Source organism: Puma concolor, chromosome A2 (genome assembly GCF_028749965.1).
Source record: "Puma concolor isolate L17-30 chromosome A2, mPumCon1.1.hap2, whole genome shotgun sequence".
NCBI lineage: Eukaryota > Metazoa > Chordata > Mammalia > Carnivora > Felidae > Puma > Puma concolor.
In genome coordinates this window covers 1,063,999-1,086,653 of record NC_141668.1, presented here as the reverse complement: position 1 = coordinate 1,086,653, position 22,655 = coordinate 1,063,999, and the positions used below count along the sequence as shown (strand labels likewise).

Here is a 22,655-nt window from a genome sequence, read left to right as displayed (position 1 = left end):
AGCCGCACCTGCGCACGTTTCCATGGAAAACCTCCTCCACTCTGACACCCACAGGGGCATCTGTGAAAGGGAGTGGAGCTTCTGGCTCATCGGGGGACCTCAGAGTGGACCTGCTGGCTCCCTCTTCGCCTGGGGGTGGGATGCCACACACTTTCCTTGGGGATGTCCCTCTGCTTGGACCCTGCCGGGCTGCAGCCAGGGCTGGGGAGGGGAGGAGCAGGCCTGAGAGGAAGCTGCACCTGCCAGGGCACCACCCAGGAGCTCCGCCAGCCCTGCCCACGTCCTCCTTTCCTTGGTGGGGTGAAGAAGTGTTACAGGGCGGGGGGATGAGCTGAGCACCCCCAGACCCCGCCCTGGGGCGAGGGCACCAGCTGAGCACCCCCAGACCCCGCCCTGGGGCGAGGGCACCAGCTGAGCACCCCCAGACCCCGCCCTGGGGCGAGGGCACCAGCTGAGCACCCCCAGACCCCGCCCTGGGGCGAGGGCACCAGCTGAGCACCCCCAGACCCCGCCCTGGGGCGAGGGCACCAGCTGAGCACCCCCAGACCCCGCCCTGGGGCGAGGGCACCAGCTGAGCACCCCCAGACCCCGCCCTGGGGCGAGGGCACCAGCTGAGCACCCCCAGACCCCGCCCTGGGGCGAGGGCACCAGCTGAGCACCCCCAGACCCCGCCCTGGGGCGAGGGCACCAGCTGAGCACCCCCAGACCCCGCCCTGGGGCGAGGGCACCAGCTGAGCACCCCCAGACCCCGCCCTGGGGCGAGGGCACCAGCTGAGCACCCCCAGACCCCATCCTAGAACCAACATTGCAGCCCAGTCTTCTCAGGGCAGGGGATCATTACCGGAATTTAAACAACAACAAAAAGGAAATGTTCCTGCTTAATTTCAGTTCATTCTTTTTCCACACAAGCCTTTCCTAGGAGGCCAGAGTCGGAGGATGAGGCCCGTGGACATGGCTCCTCTCCCACCTCAGGGTATCGGCTGAACGCCGGTCTGGGGAGTCACAGCTGCCCCAAACTGTGTTCTCCTGGATGGTAACAGGTATCGGGCAAAATGGGGTCTCTGTTCACACAAGTGTGGGAAACGCAGAGCTAAATAAAGCCGAACACACGTAAACACACCCGTTAGCCTCCTCAGAGCCTTTAATGTGCTCTAGTGCCTTGTGGCCCCCCTGAAGGTATGTGGGCCTGATGGCCACGCCGGACGGGCTGGGGACCACGTCAGACCACGGGGAGGGGCCGGCGGGGGGAGGGGCGGGGAGCCACTCATCCCCCTGGCCTGCGTCTCGGGCTCCTGATGCTGGGACCCTCTTGCGGGCGGACAGGCACCCACCCAACCCTGCAGAGACCTAGACGCTCACGCAGACAGAGCTGTGGCTTTGTGACAAAGTGGGATCACCGGAGCGCCTGGAGCCCAAGAAAACTGACAGGTGGTGAGGGGGCCGCTGTCACCTAGGGAAGGAGCAGCCACGTGCAAGCTCGTCACGGTCACTGTGGGAGCAAAGGGCCAGGGGGCCTTGGGGTGATGGGGGGCAGACGTCACAACCATGGACAGTGGAGGGGGGTGCAGACACAGGTGCAAGGCCTGCGGGGTGTGGAAGGGGCGCCAACGGTGGACGCCAAGCCCAGGCCCCACGGCTGCCCACTTCCTGTGGGCGTCACGGGGCCCTGCCAGCAGGCGGTGTCCCGATGCTGGTACTACAAAGAATTCTTTGGGCTTATCATCTGGCCGTGGCTCCTTCAGAGTTTTGTGCTGCTCTGATCTGAGCGGTTGGCTGGAGGCTGGGCCCATCGCGCCTAGAGAACGTGCCGGCCTCTCCCATCCGCTCTGCGGCAAGCCCCGTCCTCGAGAAGGGGGTCTTGGTCCTTTGCAAACAAGATGCCCTGGGGCGGGGGAGGCGCTGGGCTGGTGGCACTGCACCCCTCACCCGTGGGTCCCCCTGTGGCACGGGCCCAGAGTCCTGGGCCGGCCCTGTCTCTCCCCTGCCCCGCAGACGGCCCCGGGGCCGGGGCGGCCATGTGCCCTGCAAACCCCCCACGAGGGACAGAGACACACGTGGGACCCCTGACCCAGGGGGCCCGGCTCGCAGCCCGCGCCCGCGGCCTCTGTCCTCTGAAGGTGACACGTCACTGCTGCCCAGACACAGAGTGGCTTGTCAACCCTCTCCGAGCCAGAAAGCAAGATTCCTGCCTGAGAAGCTTCATCTCCCCGCCACGCGGAGCATCCACACGCTCCTGTACCGCGTTTGTGGTTCTGGACTTTGCGTGGATGAGCGCCGGACCTCAGCAGTTGCACACGCCACGATGCCGAGCGAGCCCTGTTCCCGACCCCCTGTGTCAGCCAGTCTAGACGAGCACGCAGGAACCACGTGCTGCCTCTTTCCACCGGCGACCAGGTGCCCACGGAAGCCAGAAACCCACAGGCTTTGTTTTTATAACAATGACTACAAGCGGATCAAATTTGCAAAACACAGAATTAAAAATTCATCTTCATTTGAACACTTGATTTAAAGCTTTGTTATCTATTATTATATTTTGTCTTCTAACCGTAATAGACCATTTTGAGTATTCTTTTTAAAAATTTTTTTTTCAACGTTTATTTATTTTTGGGACAGAGAGAGACAGAGCATGAACGGGAGAGGGTCAGAGAGAGAGGGAGACACAGAATCGGAAACAGGCTCCAGGCTCTGAGCCATCAGCCCAGAGCCCGACACGGGGCTCGAACTCACGGACCACGAGATCGTGACCTGGCTGAAGTCGGACGCTTAACCGACTGCACCACCCAGGCGCCCCCATTTTGAGTATTCTTAAAGAAAAATAACCTTTTTTTTTTTTTAAATTTTTTTTTTCAACGTTTATTTATTTTTGGGACAGAGAGAGACAGAGCATGAACGGGGGAGGAGCAGAGAGAGAGGGAGACACAGAATCGGAAACAGGCTCCAGGCTCTGAGCCATCAGCCCAGAGCCTGATACGGGGCTCGAACTCACGGACCGCGAGATCGTGACCTGGCTGAAGTCAGACGCTTAACCGACTGTGCCACCCAGGCGCCCCGAAAAATAACCTTTTTGAAGATACAGACATAGTTTTAATTTTCAGTTTGATACATATTTTATATTTTTGATGAAAACACCTTTACGTTTTATACTCTGTGTGCAATTATACTTGGATCATTCCTGTCTAAATGCACAGATTTTATGAAAATCTTGGTAAACAACATAATTAGTGATTTTCTGAAATAAGGGGAAGAAAAGACACAAGTATGCAACAATTAGGAATTATATTCTTTAACTTATTACTCACTAAACTCTGCTAGTCCATCAAGAAAACAGCCAAACATACATGACAATGATTCAGTCAGCTGTCTTTTATTATTTGCCTGATTTTCAGAAATAAAAACTATAGCTCTATGCATATTTAAACAAAATTTTTCATTATGAATATATATTTCAAAGTATGAAGATAAAATTTTAAAAAATGTAATGTTTATTTTTTGAGGGAGACAGAACACAAGCAGGGGAGGGGCAGAGAGAGAGGGAGACACAGAATCCGAAGCGGGCTCCAGGCTCCGAGCCATCAGCACAGAGCCCGACACGGGGCTCGAACTCATGGACCGTGAGATCATGACCTGAGCCGAAGTCACAGGCCTAACCGACTGAGCCATCCAGGTGCCCCCAATGTTTTTTAATGTTTATTTACTTATCTTGAGTGAGACAGAGAGAGAGAGAGAGAGAGAGAGAGGGCACTCACAGGCAGGGGAGCAGCCGACAGAGACAGAAAGAGAGAATCCCACGTGGGCTCCACAGTGTCAGCACAGAGCCTGACGTGGGGCTCGAACCCATGAGCTCATGACCTGAGCCGAAATCAAGTGATGGACTCTTAACCTACTGAGCCACTCAGGCGCCCCTCATGATCAATTTTTTTTAACAGCTTGTTAACGTGATGTAGACCCTTAAATCTTAGAAACTGGCGTGGGGTTGCTGTTCGCACTACGCCGCGGGCCCCTCCAGCGTTAGAGGCGGGCTGACGGCCAGCACGGCAGACTCACGGTCCTGTGAGGACGCAGGTCATTCCAAAATTCCTCCCTGCAGAGCCCTCCTGGGGGGTCCCATCTGCACGGGGTCCCTGCCACAGGTGTAAGGCTTTCGCCAGCTGACCCTAGTCATCTGTGGCTCCTTCCCTCTTTGAACACCCCCCGGAGGTACGCTCCTGCTTCAGGGCCTTTGCACATGCTGTCTGTTCCCGGGGCCCAGTATCCACAGGGCTCCCCTCCCTCACGTGTCAGTTCATTGCTGCCCAGTAGAAAACAGCACCATTGCCTGGACTGCCCACCTGTCTCTGCTTTCTGCCCCCCCCCCCCAACTAGGGTGCAAACCCAACAAACCCAGCAGGATTCGGTCCGCGTGGTAGGATTGCCCCGGAGCCCAGGACAGTGCCAGGCACACGGGAGGGCATCAGTGGCGACCTTCGCTTCATGGAACGAGGAAATGAGTTCAGCCCCCAGCGGGAGGGGGCACCGTGACCACGAGCACTTATCACTGCTACTGTGGCTGCTGCCGGTGGACGATCTCACCCTCCCCATGCTAGTTTTCAAACCAAAGTGTGGCCCAAAGAGACGCCTGACGATGCCTTGTTGTCACGACGCTCTTCTGACGGGACCTGCTGCTCCCTGAGCGCTGGTTCAAGACTGCGTCTGAAAGCACATGCGTTCTCATGCACCTGCTGGAGCATCGGGTCTCCCGTCTCCCTCGCGGCCACACGGAACTGATAGTCGGCGCAGGAAGAGAGCCTCCTGGACAGCCGTGGGCAGCAGGCTCTCGTGCTGGCCTTGGTGAGCCACCGGCGGCAGGGCACGTCTCGGTAATGTGCCATAACAACGCGAACACAAGGAAATGTTTTGATGTGAGTCATCTCGAGTCAAAAAGCAACTGCTGAAAGTCACATGTCGCCACGATATTTGGACATTTAATTTTGTTAGCTGTCAGGAAGAATTAAAATGACCCCGGAACGTGACTGCTTTCCCGACAATTATTTACTACCAGAGAAGCCATTTAAAGCCTAATTCTAAGACGGAAAACAGAAGGGGGTGGGCGTTCTCTGTTCTTTCCCCGGCCTGGAAATGGAGGTCTCATCAGCTTTGTCCTGCAAGGAAATGGGTCCTCTGTCTGCTCTGGCCTCTGGAGGCACCGGACGCAGGGAATGGAGACTCGCCCGTTCCGGGACAAGAAGAGTGATGGCAGGAGGCGCCCCCATCCCTGTGCCCGAGGCTGGTGCCCGACCGCAGGGCAGCGTGGGTGTGCCCTGCACAGACCTGCTCGCAGGGCCACCCCCCACGAGGAGTCTGCTCGCCGGCCAGTCTTTCCACACACCCGTGCGCAGTTGGAAAAGATGGCTGAAGCCACCCGCCAATGCTCGTTTTTTTAATTATTTTTTTTGACATTTATTTATCTTTGAGAGAGAGAGACTGAGACAGAGACAGAGCGTGAGAGGGGTAGGGGCAGAGAGAGAGGGAGACACAGAATCCGAAGCAGGCTCCAGGCTCCGAGCTGTCAGCACAGAGCCCGACGCGGGGCTCGAACTCACGAGCTGTGAGATCGTGACCTGAGCCGAAGTGGGACGCTTAACCCACTGAGCCCCCCAGGCGCCCCCCAATGCTCGTTTCCACACACACAACCAGAGCCTCACTCTGCTGGCGAGGGAAACAGTGGGGTTCTTTTGGTCGATAAAATGAACGCATTTTTTATGTATGCGCAGTATGTATCGTTTTACCAAACACGTCGCGGGATCCTGCAGATATGTCCCCAGCTTTCTCCCGACGACTTTCCCTTGAAGGTTAGAAATATTTTTTGTTAATTTGTAATTCAAAAATATCAACGTTTTATATTTATATTTAATTAAATATTAGACACCAATGGATATTTATAAAGCACGTGTTGTGTATGAAGAATAGTGACAGCAAACGCCCGGGATACCTATGCCCCGAAAAAGACATGGAACCTTACAATCCCGCGAACGCTGCATGGTCACACCCCTCCTTCCCGTCAGACACGAGTTCCCTGGATTTGCGTGGATCCTTTCCTTTCCTGTAGACTTTTCCACACGTGTCGGTTGCTTAGTTTTGCTGGGGTTGAGGGTAGCACGGTGGGATGATGACGTGTATGTTCTCTCGGACTCGTCTCTGTTGCTAACGTGCGTCTGAGGCCGTGAGCTTCTGTGGTTCTGTGAGGCACCGTGGTATGTGCATCCTCGCAGCTGCGTGGCCATGGTCCGTGTGTCCTCGCTGCCGTGCGGCCGCGGTCCGTGTGTCCTTGCTGCTGTGGTCCATGTGTCCTCTCTGCCATGTGCTCGTGGTCCGTGCGTCCTCGCTGCCACGCAGCTACATCACGTGCATCCATTCAGACATCCAGCCCAATGGGCAGCCCCGGCGTTCCACCCGCCCTCCCGCCACCTCCCACCTGGGGCCGCCGGGCGCATCCTTGTCTGTGTCTCCGGCCCGTGGACAGACTTTTCTCCGGTGGAACCGCTGGAACATGCCTGTCCCACAGTGGTTGCGTGAATTCGCACGCCCGCCCCGGCAGTCAGCTTGTAAGAGTTTCTGTTGCTCCCATCAGCTTCCAGACTTAACACCGTTGCCAGTCTGGTGGGTGCAACGTTGTGTCTCACGGCGCTCTCCAGGTGCATTCTTCTGGGCCCCGGTCGGTGTCTTCCTGTGCCTTACTCACACTCGTGCTTCCTCGGGTGTGAAATTCTTGTTCGTACCTCTCGCTCATCTCTCTGTTGGGTTACTTGTCTTTTTCTTATTGCTTTGTTGTTCTTCAAACATTCTGCACACGAATACTTTGTCAGCTGTGTGGGTTACTCAGAGCTTAGCTCAGGTTGTGGTTTGGCTTTATAAATTTCCTAATTTTAATACGCTCCGATGTATCATTCTCATTAAGATTTGCACTTTGGGCATCTTGTTTAAAAATTCTCCTCTATCCCAAGATCATAAGGATATCATTTTATATTTTCTTTTAAAAGCTTTAAGTTTTGCCTTCGCACGTGAGTCTTAGATCCAAGAACTGATTGTGTATGAGGAAAGGTTTTTGCCCCTAATTGGACGCCCAGGATTCCCGGATGGTTTACGGAAAAGGCCATCCTCTTCTCTGATCTGCTAGCTCTCCCAGCTTCTGTCAGGCCCTCAGCAAGCTGGGCCTCCTCCGCCCCGGGTCCTGCGTCGGCCCCGGGTCCTGCCTCCGCCCCCGGCCCTTCAGGGTCACGCCCCTTCACGGGAAGGCCGAGCCTGACCCTGTTTTCTTCTGCCTGGGTGCCTGCGGCTCTGGCTCTTTGCACTTACACTTACACTGAGCTGGTCAACTCTCCAAATAAATATAAAACAAATTTTTAAACACCTGCTGGGATTTTTGTTAAAATGTTATTGAATCTGAAGGTTTGGGAGACTTAACATCGTTATTCTCAGCATGTGATGTTGTAAACCCCACCGCCTATGTGGGTCATCTTTCACAGCTTCTAATACGGTTTTATAATTTTCTCCATGAAAGTCTTAGACATTTAAATAAATACTCCTGGTGTCTTCTTTTTTTAACGGTAAATGATGATCATTTTTTGAAAGTGTACTTTTCACTTTTTTCTAAGTACAGAAATGCAATTAGCTTTTGCCCATGATCCCACATACGGGGGCCCATCTCAGCGCCTCACGGTAGTAATTTATCTGGATTTTCCTTTGTGTTTTTGAATAAATAATGAGATCCGCCTGTAAATACTTATGGGTTTTTCTTCCTTTCCGATGATAACTTCTATTTCTTCCTCCTGCACGATGGCAGGACCCTCCTACAGGATACTTACTAAACGCAGTGACAGCACACATCCTTAGCATATTTCCACCGCTAAAGGGAATATATTCAGTGTTTCACTATGAAGGAAGATATTTCTGTAGGTTGCTTTTAATCAAGTTAACAAACATGTCCTATGTTAAAGCATTTTCATTATGAATGAATGTTAAATTTTTTATCAAAATCTATTAGGAAAACAGTGATTTTTCTTCTTTAATCTATTAATGTGGTCAATTACATTACCTATCTTTCTAATGTTAGAACTTAAATTGTTCATGATGTATTTAAAAAATTTTTTTAATGTTCAATGTTTATTTATTTTTGACAGAAAGAGAGAGAGAGAGAGAGAGCGAGCATGAGTGGCACAGGGGCAGAGAGAGAGGTAGACACAGAATCGGAAGCAGGCTCTAGGCTCTGAGCTGTCAGCACATAGCCCGACGTGGGGCTCAAACCCATGAGCTGTGAGATCATGACCTGAGCCCAAGTCGGACGCTCAACTGACTGAGCCCCCCAGGAGCCCCTGGCCACCAGCTTTCTTAATGCTTATTTATTTTTGGGAGAGAGAGAGAGAGAGAAAGAGAGAGAGAGAGAGAGAGACAGAGCATGAACGGGGGAGGGGAAGAGACAGAGGTAGACACAGAACCCGAAGCAGGCTCCAGGCTCTGAGCCGTCAGCACGGAGACCGACGCGGAGCTCCAACCCATGAACCATGAGATCATGACCTGAGCCAAAGTCGGACGCTCGACCGACTGAGCCACCCAGGCACCCCTATCGTGTATTTTTTAAATAAATTGCTAGATTTAATCTTTTGTATTTGGTTTAGTTTGCGCATCTATGTTTTTGAGGGACACTAGTCATTTCTCTTCCCTGTACTATCTTTATTGAGTTTTGGGACCGGGGGGACTCAGCTCAGGAGCAGAGCAGTGGGGTGCTTAGTGTAACACTGGGTTTCTTTGGGTGTGTGAAACAAGATCTCACACAAATGTGGGGCTGGGATTTTCTTTGTGGGAAGACTTTTAACTACTAATTCAATTTCCTCCTCACTCGTAGGACTGTTACGGCTTTCTAGTTCTTTGTTTTGGTCACATTATCTAAATTTCTAAATACAGCACCCCTTGTTCACGCCACCCTCAATTCCCAATGTTATTTCTGTCTTTTCTCTTTTGTCCTCTTCATTTACACCAGAGATGTTTCAATTCTATCCATTTTTTCAAAGGAGAAACTTGTACTTTGCTTTCTTCTTTGTTTGGTCTTTTATTTCTGCTTTTGTATTTATTTCCTTCCTTCTACTTCACTTGAGTTTATTCTGTTGTGTTTTTCCAAATTCTTAACTTTAAAACTTAATTAGTTTTATGTTGTTTCTTTTCTAATATAAACAGTCAATGTAATAATGTTCTCTCAACTTTCTACTCAGGGCAAACTCTTTCACGTACCGAAATAGAGTCCAACATTTCCATTATTGTTGACTTACATTTTTTACGCTTCTGTTTTGATTTTTTTCTTTGACCCATTGCTTTCCAGAAAAAATTAAAACTTTCCAAACTCACGAGTGAGATTCTTTTACTCATTTCTGTGAGGCAATATCATTGCTGTCTAAGAGTGTGGTTTGTGAGATACCAGTTCTCATAGATGTGCTGCCCGAAGAGAACACACGTGACCTGCACGTGATGTGTGCCATCTTCCTGCTCCTGGATCATGCTCGGCACCTGAGCGGCTGAGACCTCCCGTGCCCTTCTGACTTTTTGCTTGATTTCCAGTTACCGCAGGAGGCATACAAAACCTCGCACTGTGAGGGTGAACTTGGCGATGTCTCCTCGTAGTTCTATCAAATTTTGTTCATATATATTCAGACTATGTTATCAGGACACGGATTTGAGATTTAAATATCCCATCATTATATAGTGATCCTTTTTTTCTCTGAAGGTTTTTTTCTTAGATATGCTTTATCTGTGTTCAGTACAGTAGAGCAATATTCTTTGGTCAGTATTTGCTTTTGCCTTTCACAAACTTATTTATTTGTTTTCCAGTCTATGAATCTCTGTTTTTAATTGGAACTTACATTATTGTGATTTCTGATATATTTGAAGTTATTTCTAGCATCCTCTGTTGTCTTTTTTTTTAATTTACATCCAAGTCAATTAACATATAGTGTAATACAGGTTTCAGGAATTGAATTTAGTGATTCATCACTTACATGCAACAACACCCAGTGCTCATCTCAACACGTGCCCTCCTTAGTGCCCATCGCACATTTAGCCCATCCCCCCACCCACTCCCCTCCAGCACCCCTGTGTGCTCTCTGTATTTAAGAGTCTCTTAGGGTTTGTCTCCCTCCCTCTTTTCATATTATTTTTGCTTCCCTTCCCTTATGTTCATCTGTTTTGGATCTTAAAGCCCAAAGTGAAGTCATATGATATTTGTGAAGTCATATGATAGTGAAGTCATAGGATATTTGTCTTTCTCTGACTTATTTCGCTCAGCATAATACCCTCTGGTTCCACCCACAACCTGTGTTGTCTTTATGCCTGAAAGTTACATAGTCAATTTCTAACTCTTCATGGTTCCCAGAGACTTTAAAATCCACATGCACAAATTCTCATTAATTAATAAAGCTCTGGGCTTTTCCCCTAAAATTACAGAGACCTTGGAACACTTTCACTCAATCATGCTCATCTCCGTGAAAATACTGTCGTTTTGTGTTTGCTCCGTGAAAATACTGTGTCTGGTTTTCAGCCTCACGGGACACTATGATTTTACAGTTTATTTTGTTTACATGTACTCCCTTCTTTACTGTTTTCTTTGCTGGTTGTTCTCTGTATCTCAGGTCTTCCTTATGGGATCACGCTCTTTTGTCTGGAGTAAATCTTGTAGAATTAACTTAAATGAAGATCCGTTGGTGGCAAATTTTCATTTTTTTGAAGGTGTCTTTATTCAACCCTTCTTCTTTCCCTTCCTCTTTTCTTTCTTTCTTTTTTAACCTGTCCTTGTTGAGATGGCCTCTGCCAGTGCGACTGCAGGCTGACAACTGTTTCCCCCCCGAAAACGGAGACCTTACTCCCCTGTCCCCGGTCACACACTGATGGCTGTTCCGTGGCCTCACCGTACGAGTCTGGGGCCGAATGCTTCCCGCTCCAACAGACTTCTTGAGTCTGAGGACCAGCATCTTCCAGCGGGAGGTCCTTACCCATCCCACTGTCAAATACGGGCTCCGCCCACTGTCCCCTCTGGGAATTCCCGGTAAACGTGCGTTTGTCTTTCTGTGTTTTCCATTGAGTTCTCTCTCTCGGCTACATTCTCGATAATTTCTCAGTTCTGTCTGTGGGTTCTGGTTCCCTCCTCAATTACATATAACCTGTTACTAAACTCACCTCCTGAGTTCAGAATTTCTGTCTTTCGTTTTAAAAAATTCTATTGTTTGAGAAACGCTTCTTGGCTATTTGTGAGACTCAATTTATCTCCCTCTGGTGTTTCTTTCGCAGACTGACATGCGGGAGTTTATGTTCTGGGTCTACTGCTCACGCTGTCTGGAGCTTAATTTTGTTCATTCTTTCGGGTCACTTTGCTCGCGGTATCTCACTCCCTGGCACGTCCTGACCCCTACTTTATCGTGGACCCCTACTTCTTGGGATCTTAACTATGGGGATCCTTCTCACTTCCCTCTCTGGGAATCCGGAGGCCCTGCCAACTCGCGATCACTTTAATTTTTTTTTTTTTCAACGTTTATTTTATTTTTGGGACAGAGAGAGACAGAGCATGAACGGGGGGAGAGGCAGAGAGAGAGGGAGACACAGAATCGGAAACAGGCTCCAGGCTCTGAGCCATCAGCCCAGAGCCCGACGCGGGGCTCGAACTCACGGACCGTGAGATCGTGACCTGGCTGAAGTCGGACGCTTAACCGACTGCGCCACCCAGGCGCCCCTCGCGATCACTTTAAAAGAGATTCCTCGCTTGAGATTTCCCAGACCACGCAGGGGTTTGCCTGTGGAAGGCACGCTGCGGTGCGGGCTGCCTGTGGTCAGCGCCCTGAGGGGCACATGCCCTCCCCCCCACGCATGTCCAGGTCAGATGGAGGGCAGCTGGGGTTGCCACGCAGTCCCCGCTATTCTGAGGTGGTCCTATGTGACTTTCACTTGGGCGACGGTCTCTAAGAATTTCAGTATCGCCAGATGCCTGATGTGATTACTAAGGTATCTGTATCTTTGCACTCGGCATCTTGGGCTCTTTTCTGAAGGAAAAGAAGGGTCAGTCCTGTGTCTGCTCCTCCAGTGCACCAGTGGGAAGAGGGACCCCCAGCAGTTCTCTGCGAAGCCCCCACCCCATCCTCAACCCCTCTGCTCACGGAGCAGTAACCAACCTACTCTACTTTGACCAAAACCCTGGGAAACTAAACGTAAAGTGTGTAACACGTTAAATAACCTGGCAATTGTATATCATATGAAACATAACTATAAACAGATGTGTATGAAATTGTCAGATTAGTCAATGTTTGTATGCAATTTGTGCAGGAACTCTTGCTGGGATGGTGGAATAGCAAAAACAATCGCACCCTCTCTGCAGAGCACCTCGCATGCGGACACCCCACACCCCGAAGCTCCCACTTATCAGACGGGCAGACTTATCTCCTCTGAACGTGGCGCTGCCACATTCTCAGCGTGGCTCAAGGACGTGGGCTAGAGGCCGCCTCCTGCCTCACTCTCCCACGGATCATGAGGGGGCGCGTGTCTCACTGTGACAGACCTCCCCTTTAAGTATCTTCTATTCATAAAACAGAGATGGGAGGACAGTTCTGGAAGTAGGTGTTTGAGAGGCACGAAAGGAGGAGCGTTAATGCCGCCACATTTGCACTCACCAAGTGCAGGGCTCCCTGACCCACCGCGTAGCCCCTGGGGGCGCACTTCTGACGTCCCTCCCGGACCCGCTGGCCAGCGGCCCCCGAGCGGGCAAGCTTGCACTTGACATTCTCTGCCCTTCCGAAGCCGCTGGTCTCTCTCTCACGCCCTGCATAAGGTGAAGGCACAGGGCATGGTCCAGCCTCACTGGAACAGCGGGTCTGGAGTGCATTCTCTCCTTGCAAACTGAAAGGTCGATTTGTCAAATGCCTCAGGGCCCCAAGAAAGGGTCTCTAGCCCTTGTTTTCCAGCCATAACCGAGTAAATAAATGAGACTTTTATCTGCCGGTCTCCTGTGAAGTCTCTGGAGAGCGGGCAGGGCTTCCGTGAAAATGCAGCTTGGCTGTGCGGTAATAATAATGACAGGCTGGTAAAAGCTAATGTCAGCTTCAATTTCCAAGTCATTTTTCAAATTATTTTAATTAGATATTGTTTCAATCTCACTTACATTAATTTAATATCTGATATCAACATTTCAGTTTTCAATTTGTTCAAATGATTTTTTCCAGTCTGCCTGGTTGCCTGCAGTAATTTAAAATACAATGTTTATCTTCAGCAATTTTCGGTGCGTGGGTCCTGGCGAACTGTTATGTTCAATATAAGTGACAGGGAGGGAGGGACCACGGCGCTCTGGAAAGATGGAAATTCACCTCCTTCCCATTTCTCTCTCAACATTAGAGTAAGCAGGTAAAGCTAGAGGTAGGTGCCCATAATAAGATTTTCCACCAATTTCTCTGTGTAATTGGCTTTCCCAATGCAAATTTCAGTGAAATCTGATGAAGGTTTTATTATTATTATTATTATTATTATTATTAAAAGTCCTCTGGACAAACAGCCATATCTCCTTATCAACACATTTTCTGACAATTTTCAGCCATAAGGCCTGGAGCCTGCCCCCCAAAGAGCCTTCTTTCCAGTCGCACCGTAGCGGTTTTAGGTTCTGAGTTTTGTTATACCTGTCCCTGCCCACATATTAGCACAGACTTTGGTAAAGACACCCTTTGATCACAGCAAACATGAGGTTAAACTCAGCCTCCACATTACCAAGTGAGAGGAGGCAGGGATCTGTAGGTGCCCAACTAAGACGAGAGAATTTGTTTTCTCCTGAAGTTGATAGTTAGAATATGCAGATCTAAGGTATGCTTGAAACTTCTGAAGCACTTACAACAGTGAGTGCACGTCCCAGGTCACTTGAGAACAATATAAAACAAAACGTGATCCACACGAAAGAAATAGAAAGGAGGCACAGAAAGTGGAGAGCACGAAAGAAGGTAATGAATTAAAAACACATACAGTTACAACAATAAATGTAAATAGGTTAAATTTTACTCCCAGGACAAATTCTCCCACTTAGGCCAAAAGTGTTATCTACAAGAAAGACACCTAAAACAAACCAGATTAGAAACATTAAAAACTCAAAGGGTAGGGAAAAAAATAAGGTAAATATAAACAGAAATGAAGGAAGGGCCATAGTATTCACATCAAGACAATATACAATTACATAAAAAGTTATTTTTAAGTGAAATAGAGTAATTGTATGTTAATGTTTTAAAAATCCAAAATGAAGGTACGGTGTATGTGCCAAGAAATCAAACAAAAACACTGCACTTGGTAAAGGAGAATTGATGTGCCTCCCATGGCTTGACAGACAGAAGACCCAACAGACACCTGCTTCCCATGCTCTGGGGACTGTGCCCAGCACTTTCTCCACCTTATACTATGTGCCCCACAAGATAAGGCCTTTCACTTGTCCCCTTGCACTAGGGAGGAACACTGAGCTCGCTGCAGGAAATAAGTTCCCTTCCTAAAGTCGCACAACTAATAAATGGCAGACCAGCCTTGACGCTCTCCCCAACCCACATGGGGGACATACAGAAGACAACTCAGTAGTGGCTGGTCAAATTCTATGGCATAGAAACAAAAGTATAGCCGATCAGGTATTAGGTCAGGTATTAGGTAAAGGAGGTCTTCATGATTTCCAAATAGTAAAATTTACATAAATAATCTAATAAATTAAAAACTAGTAACCACATAAAACAAAACTGTCCAATCAGTTGGGTATTTAAAAATACATTTTTCACCAATTCTTAGCTTAAAGAAGAAATCAAAACTATGATTTCAGAATACTGAGCAAATAATGATACAAACACTGTAAATCTAAACCATGTGAGGTAATCAAAGATTCCATCGTGGTGGGTGTGGGCCAGTGATGTTTTCACTGCCACTTAAGAAACAAAGAAAACAAAAACTAGGTGTTCACATTATGGAGCCAGAACTTGAGGAAGGAACATGAATAAGAAATAAAATTATAATTAATAAACTATAAAAGAAAACCAGGACTGGTGAATAAATCCAAAAGCAGGAGTTTAGGCAAAAAATACATAAACTCTTACCAGAAGTCTAAAACAGAAAAATAAGACACCTCCAACCCTAGGACTACCAAAAATTAATAATGAAACAGAAAATATAAGCAAAGGTACAGTGGAAATTTTAGAGTTATGAGGTAATACTACTACTTATGTATAAATATTTGGAACTCTTAAGGAATTGAACTATCAGCAACCAAAATATAAATTACTGAACTGGCAAAGACTGAAGAAAGAATCTGAATAGACAACTATGAAGAAACAGAAAACATTGTCAAATCTCCTTGAGGAAACGGATGAGCCCAAACGTGATGGAGCCAAGTTCATCGGGAAATTTGAGGGGTCAGTGACCGTGTGTGGGCACCTCACATGCCTGTGGTTGAGTGAGGAAGCCACAGGGCACACAGGGTCAACACCAGGGGCATGCCCACTGTGGACTGAGGGCAGTTTGGGGCCCTGCCAAGTTCCTCTTCCCTTTGAATGTCCAGGATCCGAAATGTTCAGAGCCTCTAAAGCCTCTTGGGAGAAATACCCTTCCTGCCACACCTTACGAAGCCGGAAGCTGAGATGGCCAAACCTGTAGGCTAGCAGCTGGTCTTGGGTGGATGGGCAAAGACAAGTCAGTGGGGGAGGGACAGTCTTCTCAGCAGGCAGCACTGGAGACGCTTGGCGTCCCCATGCAGGGAACAGAGCTGGCACAGACCTCACACCTTCCACGTTGAAACCCAAGTGTGAAATGCAAAAGTATGAAACTCCTAGGGGAGAGGACTGGAGAAAATCTAGATGAGTCGGGCTAGGGGTGACGTTAGATACAACACCAAAAGCATGATCCATACGAGAAAAAATTGACAAGGGGAACTTTGCTAAAATTAAAAACTTCTCCTCTGCAAAAGACATGATTAAGAGAATAAATAGACAAACTAGAAGCCAGGAGAAAACGTCTGCGGAGGACACATCTGACAAAGGACTTGTGTGTACACAGAATGTAAGCAAATCACACAACACGTATAAAAACTCTTAGAAGTCAACAGCAAGAAAACAAACAACCCACGAAAAAAAAGAGGGCTTATGACCGGGACAGATGCCTCACCTATGAAGGCACACAGATGGCAGAGAGCACGTGACAGGACGCCCCACACCCCGCAGCGTTGGGGAAACACACGATTACTGTGACGGGAAGAACAACTTTCGCTCTTCTGAGCTGCTGTCCGGGCCTCTCACAGCATGGCCACCTGCCCACGCCCCGAGCGGGGCACTTAGATAAAGACTGAGTTCCTGCTCTGCTTTTCCTGGGGGCCTTTTCCAAATAGCCACTTAGAGCTGAGCCTCAAAGAGCAAGTGTCCCCCACGCCCACCACCTTGTGGGTAAAAGGCTCGCCAGCCTGCTCTCCATCTCTGGTCACTGGTGACCCGGGACGGGGACGCCATCCCTCGCTCCCTGCAGCCCCGTTCTGAGATCTGCAAGAAACGATGGGTCTGTGTGGGTGTAGTGAAACCACGTCTTCGATCAAAGCGACCCTGCGGGTTTCACTTCCCAAAGTGGGAGCCAGGATGCTGAGGGAGCCACCTGCCTCCTCGTGGGGGTGGCCGTGCCCTCCTGCAGCAGGTCAGGATCTGCACATTCCCGAGTCAGTCCACCAGCTACGGGCCCCCCGGCACTATCACACGCCGATCAGAGCGGCCAAAATCCAGAGCCCTGACGACAGCAAGAGCCGGTGACGATGTGGAGTGACAGGAGCTCTCGCGCACTGCTGCTGGGAGCGCAAAGTGGTGCTCAGTTTGGAGGCTTGGAGCCCAAGTTTGGAGGCTTCTCACAGAAGTAAACACTCTTGCAGCACACGGTCCAGCATTTACCCAGAGGAGGTGAGAAGTTACAGCCATGCCAACACCTGTGCATGGATGTTTCCAGCAGCTTTATTCATAATAGCCAAAACTCGGAAGCAACCACGATGCCCTTCAGTGGACGACGGGGGAGCACGCTGTGGTCCGTCCGGACAGCGGAGCATTATCGGTGCGGAAAAGAAATGAACTGTCAAGTAATGGACAGACACGGAAGCACCTTAAACGCGTATTACAAAGTGCAAGAAGCCGACCTGAAAAGACAGCGCGCTGTGTGATTCCAACTCCATGACGTTCTGGAAAAGGCACAACCCTGGAGTCGGTACAAAGACCGGGGTTACCGGAGGTTACGGGGGAGGGATGACAGGTGGAGCACTGAGGATTTCTAGAGCCGTGAAACCATGAAGGGAGACGCATGCCCTTGTGCATCTAGAGAAACCCACAGAACGCACAGCACAGGAAGGACCCCGAACGTACACCACAGACTTGAGTCGACGGCGATGTGTCAATATTGGCTCATCAGGCGCAACCGACGTCCCACACCGACGTAACGTGTCCATAACGGGGCACCTGTGGCAGGTGGGAGTGACGTGGGAGCCCTCTCTACTTTCTACACGGCTTTTCTGTAAACATAAAGCTGCTCTAAAAATAAAGCCCATTGGAAAACCAAAGGTTAGGAGCCTGTTGTTGTTATTTGCAGTACAGATGACCCTGGGAACTTCAGGTAAAGGGCAGCCAACTGCACAAAGATTATTGCCGCAGATTATTACTGGTCAGCAGGGGTCTAAGCAGCAGTTACCACTGTCCAACCCAACTGACTGGCGCTCTGTGTCTATCATCGCATTATGGGATTTAAAAAAATTGTTTAAGTTTATTTATTTTGAGAGACAGAGAGACAGCAAGTGGGGGAGAGGCAGAGGGAGAGAGGGAGGGAGAGAGAGAGTCTTAAGCAGACTCCATGCCCAGCACAGAGCCGGACACGGGGCTCGACCCCTTGAATTCGGAGACCGTGACCTGAGCTGAGACCAAGAGTCAGACGCCCGACCAACCGAGCCACCCAGGCGTCCCAGGGCTCTTTGATTTCCAAAATCCAGGAGACAGGGCAGAGGAGGAGAGGGGCCCTGCAGGAGGGCGTAGCCCCGGCTGCCTCCCCTCTGCTGCGCCACGGGGCCCTGCACCGCACCCCAACACGCGGCAAGGGAGGAAGGGGACATCTGCCCATGGGCCGCGGTACCAGAGGCTGGCTCGAGGCCGGCGGCGGGTCCTGACTCTGCGGCACCGGGATCCCCCGGGAGACCGTATCCACTGCTAAGTACCGAGCTAAGCAAGATGAACGTTCTCCCAGCTGAAGACAAGCTAGCAAGTGTGATTTGCTTTGACCGCTTTGTCAACGTGAGCTTTCTCTCTGGGCGCGGCAGAAGCCGCACTGTGTAAGGTTAGGTCCCCTCCCTTCCCAACGGCGTGAGGCAAGCGGTCCTCACTATTCATTAGGAAGGGGACGTCGCGTCCTTCTGCGGCACACCGAAATCAGACTGAGTTGGGAAAACATTTTCAATATTTCAACTGACTGCTTCACTAAGTCACAAATAACACAGCTAATCCATAAGGTCACTGGCTCACAAAAACCTATTTGCTCTGCTTCAGAGCAGAGTGAAAATATACGATACAAATGATGGCACAGGTATCAAGCCGGCTCTGGGACCCGCCATCCCCGTGGATGCCTATCGCCGCAGGTAACCAATTCCTCCTTCTCCTTAACGTCATTTCGATAAAGACCCCAGAGACTGCTTGCTCAGGTGAACACGTTTCTTTGCAACCAGGGTTTAATGTAAAGTTTAGCCTAAACTGTGTTTTCATACGGGTCTATGAAGAAAACATCGCTCTGGGTTTTTCATGTTTATCCTAACGCTGTAAGGTGCACAGTGTTACACCCACCCCGGGGACGTTTTCCAACCCAAACTCGGAAAATCAGGTGAGTCACCAGGAGTCCGTGCAGGTCGGGTGGGAGCAGCCTCAGGGCCTCATCGCTGCTTGTTGCCTGCGACCCAGATAAGACCGGGCTGGTGCGTCTGGGGCAGGACAAGATGGCCCTGGCTCTTCGGGGACCATCCAGACCTAGGGCTAACGCTGCCTGAGCCACAGGACACGCCAGGCGGAGCCCGGCTCATTCTTCACGAGAGGTGGGGGAGGGGGGCCGTCAAGCACACTTGGCCTGGAAAAGATGCAGAGAACGTCGTCCGTATCCGCACGAGCCCGTTGGTCCAAACGGGGGCCCAAAACCAACCTCTGAAGATCCTGCGCGAGTTCAACGGGCAAAGTCAATGATCATCAGCTTCTCAGGGTCTCACACCCCATCCCCTCACCCAACAGATAAGAAGCCAGGGACACGGAGAGGTCGGTTCTGTGACTGACAGGTAGAGCTGGGGTTCCAAACAAACCAATGGAGGGTTTTCAAAGGATAATGTGAAATCTCTTCAAGAAAACTACCTGGACACGGTTTTCAATTCGATGGCAGCTTGTTAAGGGCCCCCTGGCCCACGATGGCAGGTGGCAGGAGAGGAACACCAGGAATGGAGGGGTCTGGAAAGCCCATCCTAAAGGCTGGACTGGAAGGGGAGGGGCGTCGGGGGGCCCACAGTAGTGCATTTCCCATGCCCGGGGTGGGGGCAGTCGGGCCTCACGCAGAAGCCCAGCTCCAGGACAGGGGAGGGCAGGGACGTTGGGGGGGTGGGCGGTCCCTGGGCCTTCTCAGGGTGGCTCCCGCTGGAACCCACGCACTGTGCACGTATAAGGAGGAATTCTCAGCTGAAGCATCGTCAGCAACAATCCTGGGTTTCGATCGCGGTCGCGGCTGACGAGGCCAGTAGGGTCTGGCAGAGGCAGCGCCTCCTCCTGGACGTTGTCTGAACCCCCGTCCCGGGATGGCCTCGGGGGCCCCAGGGTCGGTCCGGTGTCAGAGCTGGACACAGAGCAGCCACAGGTGGCTGTCCGCTCGTGGCACGAGGCTTTCCGAGCTCAGAAAGAGGATGGAAGTACAGAGTTCACACGGTTATGGAGAAGGCGCCCTGGCTTGCTCTGGCGAGGCCTGCACAAGCACCCCCTGCACCGGCCGGCCAAGGCCCGCCCTGCCAAACAGGCACTCGCCCCTGTATGCTCTCTGCCCAGCTCGCCCGAGTTTGCATGGTTCACGTTTGCAGTCCTCACTGTCTGTAGCTGACGGGAACAGCAGCTGACGCCGGGAAAGGCCAAGGCAGCGGTCGAAATGCATTAAGTGTCTCCTTCTTCCAGAATCTTGAAGAGTCCCGAGTCCGCGCGGCTGCCTCTGCTGGGCCCCAAGTGGCAGAGAGGGTCCCTGCACGCCCAGGCCAGCTTGGCTCCACTCTGTCCAGTGGCTAACTCTCTGACTCCCCGCGGCTGGAGGCCGGCCCTGCCTGGGTGGGGGTGGGGGAGGCCAGCGGAAGCCAGGAGGTGCCTGGAGCTGTCACGTGCACAGGGATCGCCTGGGATCTTGTGGAGGCGCAAGACGGTGACCTAGGGGCTGTGGCTGGGATCCTGCATTTCTGGCACAGTCGGGCAAAGCCAGCGCTGCTGGTCAGGGCCAGTGAGGTGTCAGAGAGAAGCTGGCACCAGCAGTCACACCCTGGAACAGCCGGAAAAGCACGAAATGACATTTGAAAAGGGAAACTTTGGAAGAAAGGCGGGCAGTCATTTGCAGCATTCTGCGCCAGAAAACATCCCCAGATTTCTCTTGTTGTGCGTAATTCTAAAACCTCTTCTCAGTTTTTAGGAGTCTCTTATGTTTTGGCTCCCTCCCTCTCTAACCATCTTTTTTTCTTCCCCTCCCCCATGGTCTTCTGTTAAGTTTCTCAGGACCCACCTAAGAATGAAAACATATAGTATCTGTCTTTCTCTGTATGACTTATTTCACTTAGCATCACACTCTCCAGTTCCATCCACGTTGCTACAAAAGGCCATATTTCATTCTTTCTCATTGCCACGTAGTACTCCACTGTGTACATAAACCACAATTTCTTTATCCATTCATCAGTTGATGGACATTTAGGCTCTTTCCATAATTTGGCTATTGCTCAAAGTGCTGCTATAAACATTGGGGTACAAGTGCCCCTATGCATCAGTACTCCTGTATCCCTTGGGTAAATTCCTAGCAGTGCTATTGCTGGGTCATAGGGTAGATCTAGTTTTAATTTTTTGAGGAAGCTCCACACTGTTTTCCAGAGCGGCTGCACCAGTTTGCATTCCCACCAACAGTGCAAGAGGGTTCCCGTTTCCCCACATCCTCTCCAGCATCTACAGTCTCCTGTTTTGTTCATTTTAGCCACTCTGACTGGCGTGAGGTGATATCTGAGTGTGGTTTTGATTTGTATTTCCCTGATGAGGAGCGACGTTGAGCATCTTTTCATGTGCCTGTTGGCCATCCGGATGTCTTCTTTAGAGAAGTGTCTATTCATGTTTTCTGCCCATTTCTTCACTGGATTATTTGTTTTTCGGGTGTGGAGTTTGGTGAGCTCTTTATAGATTTTGGATACTAGCCCTTTGTCCGATATGTCATTTGCAAATATCTTTTCCCATTCCGTTGGTTGCCTTTTAGTTTTGTTGACTGTTTCCTTTGCTGTGCAGAAGCTTTTTATCTTCATGAGGTTCTAATAGTTCATTTTTGCTTTTAATTCCCTTGCCTTTGGGGATGTGTCAAGTAAGAGATTGCTATGGCTGAGGTCAGAGAGGTTTTTCCCTGCATTCTCCTCTAGGGTTTTGATGGTTTCCTGTCTCACATTCAGGTCCTTTAGCCATTTGGAGTTTATTTTTGTGAATGGTGTAAAAGTGGTCTAGTTTCATCCTTCTGCATGTTGCTGTCCAGTTCTCCCAGCACCATTTGTTAAAGAGACTGTCTTTTTTCCATTGGATATTCTTTCCTGCTTTGTCAAAGATTAGCTGGCCATACTTTTGTGGGTCTAGTTCTGGGTTTTCTATTCTATTCCATTGGTCTATGTGTCTGTTTTTGTGCCAATACCATGCTGTCTTGATGATGACAGCTTTGTAGTAGAGGCTAAAGTCTGGGATTGTGATGCCTCCTGCTTTGGTCTTCTTCTTCAAAATTACTTTGGCTATTCGGGGCCTTTTGTGGTTCCATACAAATTTTAGGATTGCTTGTTCTAGCTTCGAGAAGAATGCTGGTGCAATTTTGATTGGGATTGCATTGAATGTGTAGATAGCTTTCGGTAATATTGACATTTTAACAATATTTATTCTTCCAATCCATGAGCAGGGAATGTTTTTCCATTTCTTTATATCTTCTTCAATTTCTTTCATAAACTGAGGGTTTATGGGGGGTGGGAGGGAGGGGTGGGTGGGTGATGGGTATTGAGGATGGTACCTATTGGGATGAGCACTGGGTGTTGTATGGAAACCAATTTGACAATAAATTTCATAATAAAAAAAATTTAAAACAATTAATGAACAAAAAGCTTTCGGCACAGTATCTGGTACGGACCAGTACTCAATAAATGCAAACTGGAGATTGATGGTCAAAAAAAATAAAATAAAATAAAATAAAAAGGAAACATATATTCTCTAGGTAAATAGGAAAATAGTTCAAGAGAATATTCTTACTCTCTTCCCTGATGCATATCTGTAAGATTTTCTACTTGATTCTCTGTAACCCTAGTGAAACCCAAAACTAGAATGTTCAGCAAAACCCCCAAACATCCTATTTTC

The 22,655-nt window shown here is 49.8% G+C and overlaps 1 protein-coding gene across 1 annotated transcript in view; it reads right to left on the bottom strand.

The window, feature by feature from the left end:
- Nucleotides 1–22,655, bottom strand: part of PTPRN2 (protein tyrosine phosphatase receptor type N2) — an 806,499-nt gene that overhangs the window by 271,259 nt on the left and 512,585 nt on the right. The window lies entirely within an intron of this gene.